General features: G+C 40.2%; 1 long non-coding RNA gene across 1 annotated transcript; it reads right to left on the bottom strand.

Annotated features, from left to right (window-relative positions):
* Positions 1-3,729: 3,729 nt before the first annotated feature.
* Positions 3,730-17,696, bottom strand: LOC140211114 (uncharacterized). The gene is made up of 4 exons (XR_011889391.1): positions 17,572-17,696; positions 16,580-16,963; positions 7,600-8,210; positions 3,730-3,932 (listed from the first exon to the last, which is right to left on the bottom strand). It is a non-coding gene; the product is annotated as an uncharacterized lncRNA (long non-coding RNA).
* Positions 17,697-17,919: the final 223 nt, after the last annotated feature.

Below are 17,919 nucleotides of genomic sequence, written 5' to 3'. Positions count from 1 at the left end.
AAATGGCCATAAGTTGAGCCAAAAGGCATGTTTCCAGGTACTATTACTCTATTGGTCAGAGCTACTTGAACTGCAACAGAAAATTGCAAAGGGCCATTAAATGCTGATTAAGTGTAGGAGTGCATTAATGGAGTTGGCTAGCTTGTTTGTCCTGTATAGTACTGTATTGGGTTTGCTGACCATGAAGTTCTAGACTCAACTGAAGACCTTAAGCTCTATGTGGTATAAATAGACACGAGCACCCTCATTAAAGGGCTATTATACTGTAACTACTCAATCTTGAATGACTAGTTCACTTTCCTGTCTATTTTCTACAGTGAACTTTGCTGCCAATACCCACTATTTGAGCAGTGGGATCCCCTTCGTACTAGCTAACAAAGTAGTTTAAAACACAGTTAATTTATTTTCAGTGACACATGTTTAAATCCAAACAACATTCTTAAAACACTTTTAAAACTCACGGACAATTTATATTTTATAAAAGACCTCTATATTATAAACCATTTCTAAAACACAAAGTATTTCCAAAACAAGGGTACAACTCCTATCAGCTAAAAACACATACGTACCAATGAATTAGATGAACTAGTCGTCCGCTGCAAAAATCAAAGGCTGAGGAATGGATTCTATTTCACTTGGTGTTTCCTTTATGCTTCTTGATATTCTTTACCATATTCCAAATAAACCTGAACTGCTCTCTTCACTTATTCAGTTTCATTGCCACTTGTGTGGGTGACTTCACAGACATATGTGATATTCTTTGAGTTACCTTTTAGCATAAGTGATCTAAAAGCTTCTTTGAGTGCTGTGAAGCTAACTTCCTTGAGTATATAAATCATTTCAATTTATTAATAGATCCATTATTGATATGCAAGTGATCATCTCCATCTGGTCGTCAAGCTTCCTTGAAGTGAACAACTCAGCCAGCATTGTCCATTTTGAAACAAGACCAATTAAATAATCCATTGCCTTTTGCTGAACCTCTTCAGTAATAAAACAGGTGCTGTGAGCCAGCAGCTGCTCCATAGACAGAGTTTATTTGCAAAGCTGTGTTTTAAAATTTCAAGTTGATTACTGCTTTCCATTTATATTATGAACTGAAGACTAGCTCCCTTTTACAACCAGAAGCTAAACAAAGAATACAGTTACAAGTTTAACTTATAACTGTTTGCTCTTTAGAAGAGACAACTGCTGTGTTTAGAAAGCTAAGCTTGGAAAACCAAGAGGCCCCCTGTTCCAGGAAGTGAATATTCATCACAGTCCTGGATAGGGTGGGGATGCCATAGTGCCAAATTGGTGCCGGGCACTTTCATGTTTCTTTCCATCCAATACAAACAGAATTTTTTGTATCAAGCCTTTCTTATATCACATAGGAAAAAGAAGTAGGAAAAGGCTAGTTAGCTTTTTGCCCCTCCACCATTTATGGCTGATCTTCTCCACAATTTCACTTTGCTGCACTGGCCCCAAATTTCTTTCTTCCCTTATCTAAAATAAATCTATCAATTTCCATTTTAAATTTCCTCTATGAGGCTCAGTCATTCTCTTGAATGGGGAACTCTGAAGATTCCCTGAACTCTGGTTGTAAATTGCTTCTAATCACAGCGTTGAAAGGCCAAATTCTTATTTTGAGACTGACTCCTGGTTCTGGAAATCCCAACCAGGGTAAAGATCTAGCTTTGTACAATTATCATACACCTTCATGAATTCATTTCCCATTATTCTAAACTCTAGAGATTACAGTGCCCAATCAGCTTAACTACTCCTCATAGAGCAACACTTCACCACTCTCCACCCTATCCAACGAGTCAATCTGGTAAACTTCCACTGCACTCCCTCTGTTTCAAAAAAAAACCTTTTTCTTTGGGTAAGGAGACTGAAACCCTTTATAATTACTCCCAGTTAGACTTTATCAGAGACTTCTGCAGCAGACCTCATCAGAAATTTCTGCAGCAGACACCCAGCACTATCTTGTTGTTAGTTTGAAATCAAGTGAGACCATATTTTCAGTGTCACTCTCTCCTTAACTCTTCCTCATTGCCTGGGGGAGTTGCATTTCCTGGGTAGCAGGTCAGACTAAAACAAAAGACAAGGTTTGTGGAAAATGCAAGGGAGTGCCTTAAGAATGACTGATCATGTTCTGTTTGCATATTGGAACAGCTATAATCTGAGTCAAAGTAGAATGTGAGAAAGAAGATGAAGAATAAATTTCTGTTCATGGAAAATATATTCAGTATTGTCTCTTAGCTATTCTGAAATGGTGAGTACTATCTTCACTTTGGGACTTAGGAGAACATCTCTCCTAGTGTTGGCTCCTTCCCCTCTTGTTGGCTTCTTCTCCCTCATGACCACAATCAGCTCATTCAAGACTGTGTTCATGAGTTTTGAACAAACAGCTGCATTATGTGAGTGGGCAAATACCAGGTAGAGGGAGGACGTGAATCTTGCGGAAGAGGTAAGTGAAGGAATCTGGCATGAAACATATTTATATTGGATCTGAATAGATATTGTTTTTAACTGAGTGACTGGAAATGAGAAAATTCAACAGTGGGTAAGAATAGAGGGTATATCCTTATAAAGTGTTACTTGACGATGCATTAACTGAGCTGAACTGTTTATGTAAGGTCACTGAACTGCTTCTGACACTGCATCATGCTCTTTACAGTTGATTGCCTGCCCTTGACCTCCATAACCGTCTGTTACCAGTGCTTCTCCAGCAAGCATTCAGAGGGTTTCTTTAAAATCCCAAGATTTTCTGGAATGGCTTTCCACATTTCCAACTCTTTCACCAAGACTTTCAGCCCAATATTCGTAAACTATGGAGCATGCTCTCCCATGGTCAACCATTATCCTCTGATAAATGGTAATGTTCAGAATGATATCCCACATCTAGTAGCATGCGAGCAGAAAGCAGAACAAGTTATTTTTAAGTAACACTTGAAGGAATTGATTTGGGGCGCCTAGCTGCTATGTGCCATTGATCATTATCACGGTTAGAATAAACTGCATGGAGAAATCATACAAATGAACAGGCAGGATGAAGATGTCAGATGTAATCCAAGCAGTACGACTGGCATGGTTAATCACCCACCCTGAGCCTCCATTACTGTTTTCAGGACCTATCCAATTGGGTCCCAATATAGTACTAACTTAAATAATTGCAAAAAAAACAGTTTAGTCATTCACTGATGAACACCTTGTAATCCACAATTAATCGGGTTTTCAGTGACTTGCTAAGTCCTGCACGTTTGCTTCATACATTGCAAGTTTGTGATGATGTGTTCAGTTTAGGTGACACATTAAAAAATGTTTGTTAGTAGTTCATATAATGGATTCCCAAAGGATATTTTGTGAGTCTGAGATACCACCAATTTCCTTCTTTTTGATGCCTTCTGTAAGACCTCCTCAATCAAACAGCTCCAGAAAGAGATTTGCCTGATTCAACCCCTGTGACTGAAGCTTACCAATCATTAAACTATCCATCAGGCCAGTTGTCTACAACAAGCATTATTAAAGAGGAAGAATAATTTTTTAAAGGCCTGATGAAGGGTCTCAGCCCAAAACATCGACAACTTAACTTTTGTCCATAGATGCTGCCTGGCCTGCTGAGCTCCTCCAGCATTTTGAGTGTGTTGCTTTGGATTTCCAGCATCTGCAGATTTTCTTGCTTTTATTTCTTTATTTGCTTAAAATGAATACTTTGTATTTTCAAAGATTATACATGAAAGTCCATTTTAAGTAGTTAAAGCATGATAGAAATAGTCAAGTGTCTTCACACAACTGTACCAGTTGGGATCTCCCGGTGGCCAGCCATTTTAATTCCACTTCCCATTCACACAGTGACATGTCTGACCATGCCTTCCTCTGCTGGCAATTCAAGGCTAGATGCAAATTAGATGAACAGCACTTCACATTCTTCCTTGATCGTCTCCAACCTGATGGCATGATAATCAGTTTTTTTAATTTCCAGTAACTCCTTTCCACCCACTTTCCCCCCTTATCCAGTTTGCCCAAATCAGTCCACTTCTCTCCCCTCTCCATCTGCCTATCACTCACACATTCTCTCCATCTGCCCAGCACCCAACACCAACCACTTCTCACCCTACTCCAGGCATCAGTCTCCCACTGCCCTTCAAAGTTTTATATCAGCATGTTTGTACAATGAAAAATTAATCAGGTTTGTTTTAAAAGTATATGACATTTCACTCAATGTGAAGCAATCTTTCCTTTAAAATATTTTTCCTTGTCACTGAACCAGCTATAATGGCATCGGTTTTGTAAAGTACCATACCTGTTGAAGAGAAATAAAGATAAATTGTCATTTTACTGAGTCAAGAGTGACCGGTAACATTGTGATACTAACAGTAGATGATGTGTGACCAAGTGAGCACTGACATGTGACTACATGATACTGAACTGAAGCAATTATGCAATATGTAATTCTGTGAAACTAATGTTAAGTGATGTGTGATAACTTTAAGGTTGACATCCATCTAAGTGAGAGAGGGATGAAATGATGCATGACTATGTGCTATAGTAGCTTAAGCTGCCAATTACATTGCAAAGTGTTAGAACATAGCAAATATTATATACTGTAACCATGAGAGGGATTCCATCATTCCAGTCACCACTGCAAACTGCCATCTATCTCGATAGTAACTGTGAACCAGATTATTACACTCACTTCATTCACTCACCAGATGAATATGCATTTGCTTATACTTCAATAAATCGTATCTTAAATAACAGAGCTAAAGGGAGGTCGAATGACAATGGAATAAAATATGGTCAATGAGAAGATAAACATGACTGAATAACACTGATAATCACATTATCAGTGATCAGTTTATGACCGAGCCCATATTCGCAAACTGGGTTGCGCATTTTGTATTGAATTAAAAAGTTGTGTATCATCAGGAGCAGAATCATGAAAAATACTGTGTTGCATTTCTTTTCCTTTTAATTGAGCTTCCCTGTGGGAATCAAACAATCATTGAATGTAACAATTAAGAAAAACACAATATTAATATTTCTCCCATATCATGTGAACATAAACTTGTATATTATGAGCACTATGGCTTCCTTCCATGCCCTGTGGTATGAGGGTGATTTATAAAGTAGCTGTGTTCCATTGTGTGCATCCAAGTGCATTTATTTATTTAGCAATAGAGTGCAGAATAGGCCCTTCTGGTCCACTGAGCTGAGCCCTCCAGCAAACCCGCCCCCATATATAACCGGAGCCTAATCATGCAACAATTTATAATGACCAATTAACCTACTAACTGGTATGTCTTTGGACTGTGGGAGGAAACTGGAAGATCCAGAAAAAAACCCATGTTTTCCACAGGGAGAACGTACAAACCCCTTACAGAGGACAATGGTATTGAACACCGAACTCCGACACCTCAAGCTGTAATAGCATTGTGCTAACCACTACGCTACAGCCAGCAACTTGTTCCTGTTGACCTGAACTGACGCCTGACACCTGTCCTGATCAGTCCTTAGTTTTAAAATTCTCATCCTTTCCTTCATAGCTCAGCACCTCCATATTACTAAATTTCTATTCCTAGCACCCTCCAGTCTGGAAATCTTTGTACTTCTCCAATTCTGGTTGCTTATCCGTCTCCGGTTTTAACCTTTTCACATTGGTGGCAATGCCTCAGAATCAAAATCAGAATCAGGTTTAATATCACTGGCACGTATCATGAATTTTGTTGTTTTGCAGCAGCAGTACAATGCAATAAATTAAAGGCATCCGTTAGTCTTGCGAGACCATGGATCTGTGCCTGGAAAGTCTTCACTCTCCAGGGCACAGGCCTGGACAAGGTTGTATGGAAGACCAGCAGTTGCCCATGCTGCAAGTCTCCCTTCTCCACGCCACCGATGTTGTCCAAGAGAAGGGCACTAGGGCCGATACAGCTTGGCACCAGTGTCGTCACAGAGCAATGTGTGACTAAGTGCCTTGCTCAAGGATGCAACACATTGCCTTGGCTGGGGCTCGAACTCATGACCTTCAGGTAGCTAGTCCAATGCCTTAACCACTTGGCATGTGCCCACACAATGCAATAACTAATAATAAAAAACTAATTTACAATAAGAAATATACATTTTAAAAATTAAATCGAATAAATAAGTAAATAAAGTAAGCAGTGCGAAAAGAGAGCAAATAAAAAATCGTGAGCTGGTGTATATGGCTTCATTGTCCATTCAGAATTCTAGTGGCAGAGGGGTAGAAGCTGTTCCTAAAACTATGAGTGTGTGCCTTCAGGCTCCTGTATCACCTCCATGATGGTAGCAATGAGAAGAGGGCATGTCCTGAGTGATGGGGGTCCTTGATTGTGGACGCTAGCTTTTTGAGGCATCACCTTTTGAAAATAAGCCCATAAGACCATAAGGCATAGGTGCAGAATTAGGCCATTCAGCCCATCAAGTCTGCTCCGCCATTCTGTCATGGCCGAACCCAGATCCCACTCAACCCTATACACCTGCCTTCTCGCCATAACCTCTGATGCCCTGACTAATCAGGAAACTATCTTTTTTTGCTTTAAATATACCCACGGTCTTGGCCTCCATAGCTGTCTGTGGCAGAGCATTCCATGCGTTCTCTACTCTCTGGCTAAAAAAATTCCTCCTTACCTCTGTTCTAAAGGATTACCCCTCAATTTTGAGGCGGTGCCCTCTAGTGCTGGACACCCCCCACCATAGGAAACATCCTCTCCACATTCACCTTATCTAGCCCTTTCAACATTTGGTAGGTTTCAATGAGATGCCCCCGCATCCTTCTAAATTCCACTGAGTACAGGCCCAAAACAGCCAAACAAACTTCATGTTAACACCTCCATTCCTGGAATCATCCCTGTGAACCTCTTCTGGACTCTCGCTAATGACAACACATCTTTTTTGAGATATGGAGCCCAAAACTGTTGACAATACTCCAAGTGTGGCCTGACTAGCGTCTTGTAAAGCCTCAGCATTATCTCCCCTTGAAATGAATGCCAACAATGCATTTGCCGTTTTTACCGTAGAGTCAACCTGTAAATTAACCTTCTGGGAGTCTTGCACAAGGACTCCTATGTCCCTTTGCACATCTGATGTTTGAATTTTCTCCCCATTTGAATAGTTGTATGTACTTTTGTTCCTTTTACCAAAATGCATTATCATACACTTCCCACGCTAGATTCCAACTGCCACTTCTTTGACCATTCTTCCAATTTGTCTAAGTCCTTCTGCAATCTCATTGCTTCCTCAGCACCAACTCCCCTCCACCTATCTTCGTGTCATCTGCAAATATTGCCACAAAGCCATCAATTCCATTATCTGAATTGTTGACAAACAATGTGAAAAATAGCGGTCCTGGTACTGACCGCTGAGGAACATCAGTAGTCACTGGCAGCCAACCAGAAAAGGCCCCCCTTATCTCACTCGCTGCCTCCTGCCTGTCAGCCATTCCTCTATCGATATCAGTGTCTATGTGGAAGCTGGCTGAGTTTGCAACTTTTTTGATCCTGTGAATGGCGTCGCCATACCAAACAGTGATGCAACCAGTTAAAATGCTCTCCACAGTACATCGTTAGATATTTACAAGAGTCTTTAATGACATACCAAGTTTCCTCAGTCTCCTAATGAAATGCAGCTGCTGTTGTGCCTTCTTTGTAATTGCATCAATATGTTGGGCTCAGGCTAGATCTTCAGAGATGTTGACACCCAGGAATTTGAAACTGCACATCCTTTCCTCTGCCAATCCCTGAAGGAGGACTGGTGTGTGTTCCTTCGACATCTTCTTCCTTGGTCTTACTGACATTGAGTGCAAGGTTGTTGTTGTGACACCATACAACCAGCTGATCTATCTCACTCCTGTACGCCTCCTTGTCATCATCTAAAATTCTGCCAACAATGTCAGCAAATTCATAGATGGTGCTTGAGCTGCACCTAGCCACACAGTTCTGGGTGTAGAGAGAGTAGAGCAATGAGTTAAGCATCCATCCATGAGGTGCACCAGTGTTGATTGTCAGTGAGGATGAGATGCTATTTCTAATTTGCACCAACTTTGGTCTCCTGATGAGGAAGTCAATAATCCAATTGTGAGAGATTGAAGATGTCCCTGAACGCTTTCGCCAGTTGGTTGACACAGGTTTTCAGTGCTCTACCAGGTACACTACCATTTCTGACACCTTACGAGTGTTCACCTTCATAAAGGATGTTCTGATGTTGGCCTGCAAGATAGAGATCACGTGGTCACCATATGCTGCAGGGATTCGCACAGGCACAGTTTTATTCTTCCTTTCAAGGCATCCATCCTTATTCATAAGTTCCTAAATTCACCTTCCAATCACCTTCAGCTCTGCCTCCTCTTTCCCATTTGTACAACACTTCAGAATAAACTAACAAATACAATCAATATGTATTTATGCAGAATCTACAAGAGGTCCCAGTACTCAGCTGGAGCAATATCAGTTCAAGCACCTGTTGTTGTCATCCCAAAAAGATATAATGAGATGTATAAGGCAAAACTTGGAGAACAAGATAAATCTGAAGGAAATGCTTAAAGGAAGGGAAACTGAAAGAGGCCATGGGACCATAGAAAGCTTAAAAATCCAGTCATAAAATTCAATAAACACAAGAGATTCTGCAGATGCTGAAAGTTCAGAGCAACACACACACAAAATGCTGAAGGGACTGAGCAAGTCAGGCACCATCTATGAAGAGGAATAAATAATATTTCAGGCTGTGACCCTTCATTAGGACTGGAAAGGAAGAGGGAAGAAGCCATAATAAGAGGGTAGGGGAGGAGAAGGAGTACAAACTTGAAATCAGGCGAGTGTAAAGATGGGTGGGTGGGGTAGGAGAAAATAAAGTAATAAGCTGGGATGTGATAGGTTTTAGATGTAAAGGGCTGAAGAACAAGAAATCTGATAGGAGAGGACAGTTGGCTAGGTTAGAAAGGGAATGAGTAGGGACTGCAGACAGAGCAGGATGGGTAATGGAAAAAGAGAGGAGGGGAGGGGGAAGAAATTACAGGAGTTAGATAATTCAATGTTAATGTATTCAGTTTGGAGATGGAATATGAGGTGTTGCTCCTTCAATCTGAGTGTGGTCTCATCGTGACCATAGATGATGGACTGATAAGTCAGAAATGGAATGGGAAGTTGAATTGAAATGGGTAGCAACTGGGAAATCTCAATCCATGTCAGGTTTCACTGATCTAGAGGACGAAGTAGCATTTACAATAGATAACCCCGACAGACTCACAGGTGAACTGTTGCCTCACCTGGATGGACTGTTTGCTGAGAGGGGAGGTAGAGGGGCAAGCGTAGCACTTGTCATGTTTGCAATTCAGTGTTGTCTGAAGCAAAAGAAGCATAAATCCATGACACACAATCAGCAATAGTGAAAATTTGCCTACAAGATTCGCCATTACTCCTTTACTGATGGCAATATTGTACTCTCTAAGTTCTTGGATATGAGAGATGGAATCCTCTAGCAAGGATCTGAGACCAGACTGAATGGAGAGAGCTCGGAACCTTCTTAGTGAATCAAATAGAAGGTCACTGCAAACTCTGAATGAGGAAAAGTAAATTAGAATGTCAATTTTAAGTCAAATACTATTTAGAGAAAGGAAAGAAATAATAGGATTAAAGAGAAAAACAAAACAAAGAAATGCTGGGGGCATTTGGACCTGATTTTGCTATGGAACACAAAAAGAGCTTAGTATCTGTGCATTCCCAGTTTAACATTGAAATCAAGAAGTCACTGTCAGTAATTGCTTGTCCTAATGTAAGCACAAAATCAGAAGAGTTAAAAGGATTTGAGTAATTTATGGGCAAAGCTTCAAGCAAAATATGCTAAAAATGTACCCTTTGTTGGATGTGATCTAAGTGATATTTATACAATAGACTTAATGTAATCACTGCTTTCCAAATGTTAAGCCTAAAAACAAATTTCATGTATACGTATGTATTGCCTTTGCATAAATATTTCAAAACATAGCAGGGTTGAATCTCTTCCTTGGTTTCTTGTGCAAACAGTGTATGGATCTGTTATTAAATGTTCATTGAATTTTTCTACTGAAATTCAGTCCAATTGAAATCAATGCAGTCAAATTTCAGAAGCAGCTACGATTTATGGCTGCTACAACTGTTGCAAGCAAACAAGACTGTAATTCTACACAATCTTTTTTTATTAACATGAAGGAATTTGAATACAGCATTTCAATAGCTCTTTTAATCTCATAAATATTCATCCCAATCCATATTTAGTATTTTGTAAAATGGTCAAAGATTTAATTAAAAATTGTAATTTTCACTCCTTGTTTGTTGTCTGGAATAATTCTTCAATGTAATGTCTGTTTAACCAGCTTGTGAGGTCACAATATCAGATTCCAATGATCCCCCTAACTGATGCTTGACACCAAACAACATCAAAAAAGGGATTGACCAGGCCACAATCTTGTGCAGAGCTACTCTTGAGGTGAGCTGTGTGCAATCTTTTGCTCCTGTTGAAGTTAGAGATCTCCCTTGCCCTTACCCTCCTCCCCTTCTCCCCTCACCCTCTCCCTCCTCCCCTTAACCTCCCTCTCTCTTTCCCTCCCTCTCTCCCTCCTTCTCTCCCTCCTTCATAAGTAAAATGTAATTATATATATAATTAGGGAAACCTGAGACTTTATCCTTGTAATTGTTCATCTTCACTCCCAGAAATGTAATTAACACATCACACAGCCAAAGGGATACTTGGACTTGGAAGACACATGCCTAAGTTTTCTTTCTCCCCTTGGTTCACACCCTCCATTCCAGCAGAGTCAAAGTGTCACTCTGTGCATTTAAATTGGAAGGTAGAGAGTGAAGTGTAATTTCCAAGAAGCTAAAGCAGAGTGACAGAGCTGCAGTCCTTTAGATTTCAGTACTTAATTGCCCATCTACCCTTGCCTGAAGTTAATGTAGCATTCACACATAAATAATAGTTAGCACTGTGGTTTTGACAGCAATTTCAGAACCGATGTCCTCCATACTGTCCATACAGCCTTAGGTTTTAATCTAAGTGGAGGAATGGGTTAGTGTCCAGAGAAGGAACTGAAGACAGTGGTTTCACGATAGTTAATTACATAACTATCCTGCCTGCTCCATACTGGATGCCGAACAAACATAGAAGTTTGTCAATCATACTGGATCGGTTGAAAAAATTGGTATTGAAATAGAAATAGACACATTAAGTATTTTTGCTGAGACAGGAGTGGATAACAAAGAAGAGGGTTCAATGAAAGATCCTTGGAGGATTAAACAGTAATGGAGGGGAAATGGGAAGGGAAGCCATTACAAGGTATCTCTAGGTATCCAAGCTGTCTCTTCCGGATAAAAAAAATAATTGATCCCTAGCACACTTGATTAAAGAAAAAAAATCTTGAAGTTTATAAAAGGTATGAAACCAATCCTATTTTTCAACAAAGGACCATATTTTCTTTACTATTGTTTGATGTATATATCTCTTGCAAACAAGCATTACTACTTTCAGTTTTCAGTTTGTGTCTTTCACTGAACTATGTTGATGCATGTATTCACAAACTAATTACAGAAGAGTGAGGCTAATGAAACTAATTTGCTTCTTTTGATCAGTTTTTTGATATTCTGTACATCCTAAAAATTTATCCCGAATTATTATAAATAGTGTTTAAGACTTTTTTTCTGAATACTGAGATATTATCATGCACAGGGAATGGAAAAACACAGTTCTGCTGAGAGAACGTTGCAAAGTAACACTTTTATGTGTTTCCCAATAAAGAACTACTGCTGAAATTTAATTTCTGTTTTTATGGCAACACAAATAACAGAGTATATTTCATCTTTTCCTATGTGGATGTTAAATAAAACTTTTGTGATGAATTGAATTCAAGGCATTACGAAAAAGTTACTTGTTCCCCAGTCTATAAAACTCATGCATCATTGGCGCTTTTTGCAACATGAGTGTATAGAACTTTCAATTTTCAGCTTCTTAATAAATAAGTAATAATCTGTTGCTGACATTTTTCTGTATGTAAATTTCATTCCACTTTTGAGATTTTCCTGCTATAGTTTTGAGTATTGCCCACAGCTTTACATCTTTCCTGACCATGGGTAGTTAGGTCTTACAGCTGTAGGTGATATACAGTATGTGAATTATTTGGAATCTTGTTATGAAATGGGAATGGTAAATTTATTAGAATAATGCTGCATAGCTATGGGGCCAAACAATGAAGCACAAACTTCTGGAATCTAACCAACAAATTAAACTGGAGGCTGCTGCCTAAACAAGTCCTAATATTTAAGATGTGCTTGAATTGTTCCTGTATCCTGTCCAACAGTTTGCAGAGATGTAACCAGGGAACTAACATCCTAACATATAAGTTTCTGGAATAAGTTTTTTTCTTTATTTATATCTCAACAAGAGGGTTTCAGTCAAACATTACAATTACTAGTTAACAATAGCACAGTTTTGCAAACGGTAATCCTCAATTATTTCTACTGCTTACCTGATTGCTTAAAAGATCTAACAACACCCTGCATAAATGGATAGTCCTATATTACTACCTATAACTTGCATGCAGCGATTGTTAAATTTGATAGTGAGATGATATAACACACATCAAAGTTGCTGGTGAACGCAGCAGGCCAGGCAGCATCTCTAGGAAGAGGTACAGTCAACGTTTCGGGCCGAGATCCTCCGTCGGGATGAGTTAGTCCTCACGAAGGGTCTCGGCCCGAAATGTCGACTGTACCTCTTCCTAGAGATGCTGCCTGGCCTGTTGCATTCACCAGTAACTTTGATGTGTGTTGCTTGAATTTCCAGCATCTGCAGAATTCCTCGTGTTTGAGTGATATGATGTGATTATTTTGTGGGCAACTGACTGACAGCGGTCCTGAATGTTATTTTTTTCCAACATATGTATAACCTCAATGATGTCTTTCAATGTGGTAATTTTCTGATTAGTAAGAGTAATGGTCATTGTTTTTCTCTCTTCCTCTTGTCAATCAGCAACAGCTAATCATAACTATTAAACCTTGAGGGCCAAAAACTCAATATTTAATTGTCTGGAGAGGTTGTAGTTTCCAAGTTTGCCCAGCTGTGTATTCCATCAGTTTCCCATGTCCTTGCTTATGGAAATCCACCTACACCTGTGTTTTGTTGCTTTATTTTAATGTTCCTTTCAGTCTTCTAAAGCATGCAGGTATATACAATTTTCTCTCCTTCAAGAAGTGGTTGCAGTGGAGTTCACTTGCATGGTTCTTACAGTTGCATCTGGCAGGTAAGCAGTGACTCTTGTTCAGTTCAGTGGACAGGAACAGTTGTAGGGAAGAGAAATGTGTTTGAATTCATTTTTTTCAAATACTTTAAATAAGACCATAAGACGTAGGAGTAGAAATAGGCCATTCAGCTCATTGAGTCCACTCCACCATTCAATCATGGATGACTTATTATCCCTCTCAACCCTATTCCACTAACTTTTCTTCATAACCTTTAATGAAGAAACTATCAACCTCCACTTTAAATATATCTACTGACTTGGCCTCTAAAGCTGTCTGTGGCAACACATTAGAGACTAATTCCTTCAAATATTCCTTAAAATTTAAATAAATGTACTCATTTAAAAATTCTATTTTCCTTGATTTAGTAAGAGTATTAATATAAGAATACCGGGATATTTTTGATCTTAAGAAAAGTCACAGTAAATTAATAGGTTTTGCAGCCAGCAAAATCAGGTGTTGTGACTAGGCTGGCTGTCAAAGGTTTTGTAGCATTTATATTGATGGAACTTGTTCTGACCCCACTGTGGGATGGAAATTTATATTTGTAAACCTTTGCAGGATTGAAATATTTTCTGCTACTTGATTCATATTGAAGGATCCACAGAAGGAAAACGAAGACAACAGAGTTTGGTGAGTTTGCTGCTGCCAGGAAATTCTTGGCTAGTATGAGATCTAAATAGGAGCAATTGTTTCAAGCACAATCTAATAACTCAGTAACATTTTTGCATTATTTTTGCTTTTATATTATAATTATTGTGAAATGACACAAATGTCCCCAAGTCTAGCTAATCACATACCTAGCACATTCCCATAGGGCCAATGTGCCCGCAGGGCATAGGAAAATATGTGTTGGCTTGATAAGCCATTTGCTTGCAGCAAAGCAATCAGCAACTTTATTGTGGGCTACGTTGAATGTTCTATTCAGTAAAAATTAAAAGCAAAATAACAAAACCACATCTGTTAAAAGGAATTGGCTATATTTCATATTATTCCATTTAATAAAAAACTAAAATAATCACTCAACAAAATGCAATCAACTAAATCCCTAGAAATAAATCAATACTGAGTATCCATGTTGATCTCACAGCTGTGCACATCTTAAAGAAACATTCAAGATATTAAACAATTCAGAAATTTCCTTTTCTCAAAACATTTAAAAGTGCTTTTTCATGAAAAGGCAACTTCTTTGCTCCATGTGTGGTCTATCTTGGCAGTCCATATTCTCTGTTTTCTTTTAAAAGATAGATTTAAACTATCTGCTTTGTAATCCACTTCTAAGTTAGTGGAATGGCAGAGCTGAGGATGAAGGAGAATGGTTGACAGAGATGTGGACTAAAATGGATTATGTAAACTCAGTATAAGTGGGTGTTTGATGGTTGGACCACACTCAGTTAGCTCACGGGATTGTTACCATGCAACGTCTATATCTCAGTGACTGACTCCTGGCTGAGCTGACCTCAAATGGCTCATCAGCTTTCAGCCCCTAATATCTCCATCTTTATCTAGTGATTCTGATTGCTTCCAAAGCTCTGTTCTCCACGGAGACACAAAAGGCTACACATGCTGGAAATGGAACTACGTCTCATCTCTCGGAGGAACTCAGCAGTTGAGCAGCATCTGTGGTGAAGTATAGGATGGAAATCCGGCATCAGGACTGAGAGGGAATATAGCTACGTCTCATGGAGTGATGCTGTTTTGACTCGAAACAGTGCTTTTCCTTCAACAAATGGCGTCTGACCCATGTAAACAAATACTTGCTTCATGCCATATGCCCTGAGATGTGTTTAATATTGGGACAATAACAAACTAATTGTCAGAACATACATCTGCGTGGACCCCGGGAAAGAAAGTAAAGCGGGACAGTGGGCAGGACTGAGAGAGAGAGAGAGCAGAGCAACAAGAGACGTTTGAGATAACTTGGGAGAGCTACTCAGAAAAACAACTGCATGGTTTAGGAGGATCGGTCGTGTGCAGAATAAAGCCTGACGATGGCAGCGCAGCAGTACGGAAGGAAGGAATGAATTTCAGGCTTTAGTTCACCCACAGATAGTCTGGTTTAAAGAGATACGTCTCGATAGAGATTTCTTTTTCAGACGGGGAGGATTAAAATGTTCGCATTGTTGCCGATTGTGTGCAAGTAGACAAACAGAAGAATGGGCATTAACCTGCCTCTTGCTTTCAACGTCCGCCTCCTTCCAAATATATAATAAAAAGCCATGAATTGGATGGTTGATTACAATATATTTTGAGTCTAACAATGTGGTTGGCTTCATGATTCGTGTACTCGTTAAAATTATCAGCATTGCAGTACTGCTAATGTTAAGAACGTGGTGTCTGTTCAAGGTGATGAAGTGTATTACCTCCCCACTAGCGGGACTCCGGTCATCGTCCAGCGCAGTTTAATTTCAAACTTTTTTCCCCCAAATTATTTTCATACTTATTTCCACGCGTTATTCAAAGCGGCATTTATAAAGGTTTTACTGTGATAATGGGATGCTAATGTGAATGCTAATAATAATGACAGCCAGTGTTGCGTTTAATTGCTACAGCAGTCTTTGGTGATTAAAAAAATGCTGCAACGAAAATTTGTGCCGCCGTATTGCTGGAGATGTTTTTGCCATGTGACTGATTACTTTCGGATCACCACAGGAGCTCTGACTCAGCAAAAGCGGGGGTGGGGGGTGGTGGTGGGGACAGTTTTGTTTTTGTTTGAGGGACAGTGGAAACTATGGTGGGATGCTGGATCGGTCCGCTGCTGGACTCATCTTCTTACTAATAACCTCCTAGTATTGACTTTTCATAGGTCACAATGCATTATCTGCTTGCGTGGTTTCAGATGTCTGCAGATATACTAAACTGATCTGTAGATTAATATATTGTGATGGAAAGTTCACTTGTCACACATTCTGCCTGTATTCCCGGCGATATCTTTGTTCTTTTTGTATTGAACCAGATTTCTAAAAAATGTTAAGAAAAAGGCCATGTGTTTTCCGGGTCTACGCCTTTGCCCCCGAAGATTAATGGAGCCTCCCGTGAGTTCCTTAAACAATGGTAAATCTAATTTCTTCAAAGTTAACGGCATGCATTTGTCCAACAACTTTCACGATCTCGGATCGCCCGCAGAAAGGCTTTGCAGTACATGTGGCTCTATTGGAAAGCAGTCACTATTGTAAAGACTGTTCATTTGGCCACTGCCCTCAATGTGATATTGACCGGGCAACTAATTGTAATGAATATGTTAGGCTATTATTATTGGACTGTACATAAATCATTACTCAATGGAGTTCCATAGGAACATTTCTATCCACCTGGATAAGCAGATCTGAAGACGGTAAGGCTATGTGTTTAACGTGGCGGCTAAGAGATGGCAGCCATTCTTCCAATACTGCAGAGGAGGAACAGCCGAGATGATCAACTCTCTGATGCTTCAATTTGTTTCCTGGGAGCAAACAAAATCGGACACTGGACTGTATTAGGACAATATTAAGACAGATGGGAAGACTGACGTGTTAAATGCCAATTGGTGAAAATCTCGGGAAGGAGAGGATTTCTGGTGCTTTTAGGGTGTTGGTAGGTGAAGATACAACCATCAATGCAGGAGGGGTTACATCCTGGATTCTCAATGAATCAGGATTGGTGATTTGGTGCAGCAGCACCCAATTCTGCTCACTCCACTGTCACCTGCGTCTCCTCTGGAAAATTAATAGAATCAAGATTAACGGGAGATCAACTGTTTTACAAACGGCAGCTATAATGATATTCCTAGACAATAACCGCCCCTGCCCTCGCGAATGTTGCTGGAATGAAAGGAAAGGGCTTCAAAGTTTACCTTCACCAGGGGAAACTGGGTAAGGAGCGAGCAGTATCATTAAAAAGCTCAAGTGCGAAATCAAAATAAACTGGGGTGTTCAGTAGCTTCCCCAGGAAGCCAACTGCAAAACTCGGCAACGACCAGAGTTTGTACAGGACTGTGGGAGAATTAGAAGCTCGGTTGTTTATTCGGTTCTTGGAAGGGAAATGAAACTTCAAGGTGTGGGAAATAGGTTCTGGGATCCTTCAGCCAAGTGCGCTAGGAACAGGGTCACTTGCCGCAGGCACCAGCGCCTTTTCATTGGGTGAGGTGAAGCGGCAGGAGATGTTGGCAGCATATCGCTCTCCAAAACTGGCCGGAGTTACGATTATTTTACGCACTTGTCAATTCGAAATACTCTCCCTGCAGATACTTTCTGAGCGAAGGTGAGAGCAGGGATTAAACCCGCTTCTCCCTGCACTCACCTGCAATTTTTACTCACTCACTCACTCATTCATAGAGACTTCCCTGTGCCAAGCTATCCCTTCCTCTGCTGAAGTCGCGTCCTCCGACCCCGCTCTCTTCTCGGGCGCTGCGCGGCTCGGTCAGGCTGCGGTTAAGTACACATTTGTGTGGGCATGAGGGGGGGGGGGGGGGAGAGAGAGAGAGAGAGAGAGAGAGAGAGAGAGAGAGAGAGAGAGAGAGAGAGAGAGAGAGAGAGAGAGAGAGAGAGAGAGAGAGAGAGAGAGAGAGAGAGAGAGAGAGAGAGAGAGAGAGAGAGAGAGAGAGAGAGAGAGAGAGAGAGAGAGAGAGAGAGAGAGAGAGACCCAGTCTTTGATGTGAGATGAGATGAGGGGG

The sequence above is a fragment of the Mobula birostris genome, chromosome 16, assembly GCF_030028105.1.
Source record: "Mobula birostris isolate sMobBir1 chromosome 16, sMobBir1.hap1, whole genome shotgun sequence".
Lineage (NCBI taxonomy): Eukaryota > Metazoa > Chordata > Chondrichthyes > Myliobatiformes > Myliobatidae > Mobula > Mobula birostris.
The sequence above is the reverse complement of the archived record's forward strand: the minus strand, read 5'-3'. Positions and strand labels throughout refer to the sequence as shown.